Genomic DNA, 5,397 nt, shown 5'->3' with positions numbered 1-5,397 from the left:
ATAAAATAACACATCAATGCTGAAAACGCAATAGCAACGTAGATTCCCACACAGTGAAACTGTTCTCCAGAAAGTGAAGACGCATGAAGACATTTTCCAGAAAATAAACACCAACTGATGAGAACAACCTTTGAGGAAAGAATGACGTTGTGATATGCAACTGGTGAATGACTGAATTTGGCATCTGAAACTAACGATGTACTCTATGTTGGCTAATTGGATTTAAATAAAAAGAAAAAAAAGAATGAAGGCGGAGAATGCTGTCTGGAGCTCATGTGGAGCTGGGAATCCTTCATGCCCCCTTGAGACAGGGAGGATAAACCCTGTTGAATACACTGAACGTTACGTAGAGACTCCGGGGTTCACCGGTCACCTTGGCTTTTTATCTGCTCTTGACTGTATGTCACACATGCCTCAAATTTAACCCATTACAGATTAAACACTACATTCTCTCCCCACCTTCCTAACTTTGCAGACTTCCTCAGGCTCCCTCAACTCAGTGTGTAAAAAGAAACATCCTCCATGAGTATCTCAAGCCAGAAATGTGGATGAAAAATGGATTCCTCTCATGTCCTCCGCAGGTACACAAGCAAGTTCTATGGTCTGTATTCCAGATGTCCACGTGCTCTACCTTCAGTTTTCTTCTCTCCCACTGCCAACCTCCTCTCTCCTGCATATCCCAGCTGAACTATTAGATACACTGCAATCAGTTGATGGTTTTCTGACCTGCCTCCCTTTCATTCTTCATCTAGTAGCCACAGGCATTTTTAACAAACCTTAAAGCATATTGTGCCATCCTCTTGAGTTTAAACTCTCTAGTAGCTTCCTATTGAACATGGAAGACAATTGTAGTCTTTGCCATGGTCTTGCCCCAGCAAATTTTCTTACCCAGCTTTATTACCCCACTCATTCAATAGCCTTCCTAATGGTTGCTCATCAATTTCTCAAACATGTGGACTAGTCTTCTGCTGTAGAATTTTTGCTCATGCCCGAAGCATAATGAGTATTGTCTGCAGTTCTGTCTGACATTCATGCTTGTGTCTAGAAATGATACTAAAACATTTTTGACATTTAATAGGGCAGAGGCCCTCCAATCTGGCATGGACTGCAAACAATCAGAATGGGTGTCAAATGACCATGTGTGCACTGGCCAACATCAGCCCAGCTCCTGGTCACAGAATATTCTTCTCTATATTTCAGGTCTTGGTCCAAATGGTAAATCTTCAAAGAAGCATCCTCTATATCTCTATCTAAATAGATTCCTTTTTCTACTTTGTTTTATTATCCCATTAGCCATATTAGCATTATAGATAAAAAAATTTTGAGAATTTATCCTATCTACTTTAATCGATTATGCATTCTGCAAAACAGGGACCTCATTTATTTTTTTAAAAAATTTTATTATTTTTTGTTGTTTTATTATTATTTTATCATTATAAATCATTTTATTTATTTATTTATTATTTTTTTTATTATTTATCATTTTTTAGCAGAGTATATCCAGTGCCTAGAATAGCACATAATCACAGTAAATGTACAATAAACATTTATTGAATGAATACATGAAAAATAGGTTCACTCCAAAACTTCAAGGTGCAAGCATAATTGTGAGTCTGAATCGACCATTCTAGGATGTGGGACTCAGTACTGATTAATCCTCTAAATTCTATGATGGGGTCACCTCTAAGCATGTAGAATTTTGATATGAAGAGTTTTGATTTAATGGCATTGGTCCTTTACCCAAACTGTTATGTTATTTTAAGGCACTGACATGATACTCTAGGGGAAATCAAGGTATTTCCAGCTGCAGCTGGGTAAAAGGTATTCTTCCTGTACTGAAGTAACAGGAGAGAAGGCTTTCAAATCTCGGGAGAATGCAGGAAGGGTCCAGGGAGAGGCAACTGGCAGAGGAAATACTTTTCAGGAGTCTTAGAAGCTTAATAATAGCTTCATGGAACCGAGAGAGCCTTGGGGTTCAGAGCTACAGAAAATGAGCTTCAGAGGGTGGATCTTGGGTGCATGGTGTTTAATTTCCTTGGAAAGTTGCAATTTACAAGCATGGATGTCAGACAGAATTGTGGACAACACTCATTATGCTTGGAATACAGGGATCCAAAGATAAATCTATTGGAAACGCAAGGGTTCAAAAATATGGGAGGAGTCGGGGAGATGAGGGTTACACAAAAAGACCTGGAGCTGGACATCCCATTTTGGGAAAATGTCTGTTTTCCCAAGAGAAAAAAGTGTTGTTAATTCCATATTCAAACAGAAATCAGTTTGGATTTTGTTCTTTTTCATCCTGCTGTGAGACTATTCTTGTCACAGGGAGTATCTTTAGAAAAAAGATTTTTCAATCAAATAAAAAATTTTAAAGTGACTTTTCTGGACTTTTTAGAAAAGTGACATTTATTTCATGAAATCCGGCAAGTAAAAATAACCAAAAGTAACTAAAAATTATCTGCCACTCAGATTAAAACTATTAGCATTTATTGCATGTCTTTGCAATCTTTGTTCTATGCATACATACTTATCTTTGGATATATATTTTTAAAAGTGGATCACTCAGCATATGCTACTGTGTAATTTGCTTCTTCCATTTGAAAATGTATCATTAAAATCTTTCCATGTCATCAAGTTTCCTTCTTCAACAGAAAATTTTCATGACTGTATTAATATTCTGTTTTAGGCATCCCTTGTAACTAATTTAACTACTTTCAATTAAGTTTTGGTTGTTTTATTTTGAACATTTTGGTTGTTTGATTAACAATGAACATTTTGGTTGTTTTATTTTTTTAAACATGTATGTACATTTAAAATTACACCTAACACCTAGCACAGTGTCTGTCACCTGCTAATCTTTCAGGGAATATTGTTAAACAACAAAAATGTGTGTATAGATTTATTAATTTATATCTGATACAAAAACACTGATGGTGTAAAAATTAATAAAGGAAAAGCTTGTTTAGAGGGAGAAGCAGGCTCCCTGCCAAGCAAGGAGCCCGATGCAGGACTTGATCCCAGGACGCTGGGATCATGACCTGAGCCGAAGGCAGCTGCTTAACCAACTGAGCCACCCAGGCGTCCCAGGAAAAGCTTGTTTAGAATGGAGCTGGGAAGCCCTAAAGTTGGAGCTCTCATGCATGAACTTTCCCTGGCATATTACTTTGAGTTTCCAGGCAGAAAAAGTTCACTGTACTACTGCGATAGGAGGAAGGAAGATTTTTTTCTTGCCCAGCAGCAGCCCAGCCATTGAGGAAGTGACACAGCTCAGCCAATGAGAAGTCATCACTGCCCTGAACTCTTGCTTTCTTTTACGAGACTTGCTTTCAGAGCTGCCTCTCACAACTTCCTCCTCTATTTTCTATAAAGTAGTGTTCCTAACTTTTGTTCACTGGGCTTGCCTATCTTTGCCATAGCTTGTAAGTTTCAAATTGCAATTCCTGTGTTATTCCTGAATAAACTCATTTTTTTTTTCTGTAAAATAACTAGCTCTTCTGTTTTTTAAGGCCAAAAATGATATGTTTACTTATAAGGACAGAGGTTTTTTTGCATGTGTTCATGATTAATCCCTTAGGATAAATTCCTGGAAAAAAACCTGTTAGCTCAAAGAAAGTGTAAAAATTTAGGACTATTAAAATGTACGCCAAACTACTTTGCATAAAGATTAATCCACTTTACCCTCACACTAGTGTTGTATGAGTGCCTTCTCTCTAACCTGACCATCCCAAGATAGAACCATCCTCTCAAATAGATTCCAGTAATTGTACTTTTTCAGTTTAATTCGTATTTCTTTCACTATTAGTGAAATTGAGCACCTTAAGGGTTAAGAAAAAGGTTTTTTTCGCATCATAGTTTTATTTTGTGAATGGCCTGCTAATAATAATTCTTTTACTTAATTTACACTTGTTCTTAATATTTCAAGTACATTTTATCTTTGAAATCTTTAAAATATATTTCTATTTATTATATTTTTTTGTTTTTCTTTGGTTGTTTCCTAATGCACAGATATTTTAAATTTTTATTTAGTTAATTTTTTTTTCTTTAAATTCTCTGCCTTTGGTTTAATGTTTAGAAAGTTTTCCCCGACCACAAAGTTATATAAATATTTATCTGTTTTTTTTTCCCCTGAATATTTTGGCTTTTATTTCCTGCCCTACATTTAACTACTGCATCTGGAATTCATTTGGATGTATGGATTGAGGTAAGGTTCTAATTTTAAGTTGTTTCCAACCAGTTGTTTATATACTATTTTTGCATTATCCATTTCTTCCCTATTGAATGTTCTGAAATGTTTTAACACATGATACATTCTTGATCATTTATCGCTGTTCTGGAATTTCATTTTCTCTCCCATTAATCTATGTTTTTATGCTTGTTCCAGTAATATTTTCATAGGAGTTAACTTTTATACTTTAAAATTGAATAGAATAATGTTTTTGGTTCAAATTTATTATGGCCAATCCATGATTTTTTTTCTTTTCTTTTTTTTTTTTTTGCCAGAAAAAATAATTTAGAAACAAGTCTGCAATTTCCTAAAAATTATATTGGAAATTTTACTGGAATTTGGTAAAATGAATAGTCCAAATTGGGGAGAACTGAAATCTGGACTCATTAAATATTTTCATCTAGCGATAGTATAGCTGTTTTTCTCTAGTTATTCAAGTCTCTTGGTAAAGTTTTGTAATGTTACTCAGACTGGTTTATTGATATTCTGTTAATGTAATGCTTGGATAGTTTATATTTTCACTTGTTATTTCTAGCTTGTTATTGCTAATATTTTGGGGAAAATGTCTTTATTTATTTTGTAATTGAACATGAACTCTCACTAATTCTTAAGTATGTTTAGTTACTTTGATGAGAGAGGAAGGTGTTTCAGTTAGGCAATCACATCACTTACAATAATGATGGTTTGTTCCCTGCTTCTATCTATATATACATACACACATCATACTCTTTTTTTCCCTTGTACATTGCACTAGCTAGAACCTCAGTAAAAATACTAATCAAAAGCAATTATATGGGCATCCTGATCCAGACTTTAGCCAAAGTGCCTCCAATATTTCAACATTAAGTATAATTATCAGTCATATGATTGAGAAACACATAAATATACTATCATATTTTAAAGAAATAACCACATTCCAGATCAATGAAAGTTTAATAGAATCAAGAAAAGATGTATTTGTATTCTCTATTATCCAGAGAATACAAAAATACTAATTCAAAAGGATACATGCATACTGATGTTTATAGCAGCATTATCAACAACAGCCAAATTATGGAAACAACCCAAAAGTCCATTGGCTGATGAATGCATAAAGAAGATGTGGCACATGCATACAATGGAATACTATCCAGTCATAAAAAGGAATGAAATCTTGCCATTTGCAATGACAT

Source organism: Mustela nivalis, assembly GCF_964662115.1.
Source record: "Mustela nivalis genome assembly, chromosome: 4".
NCBI lineage: Eukaryota > Metazoa > Chordata > Mammalia > Carnivora > Mustelidae > Mustela > Mustela nivalis.
The sequence above is the reverse complement of the archived record's forward strand: the minus strand, read 5'-3'. Positions refer to the sequence as shown.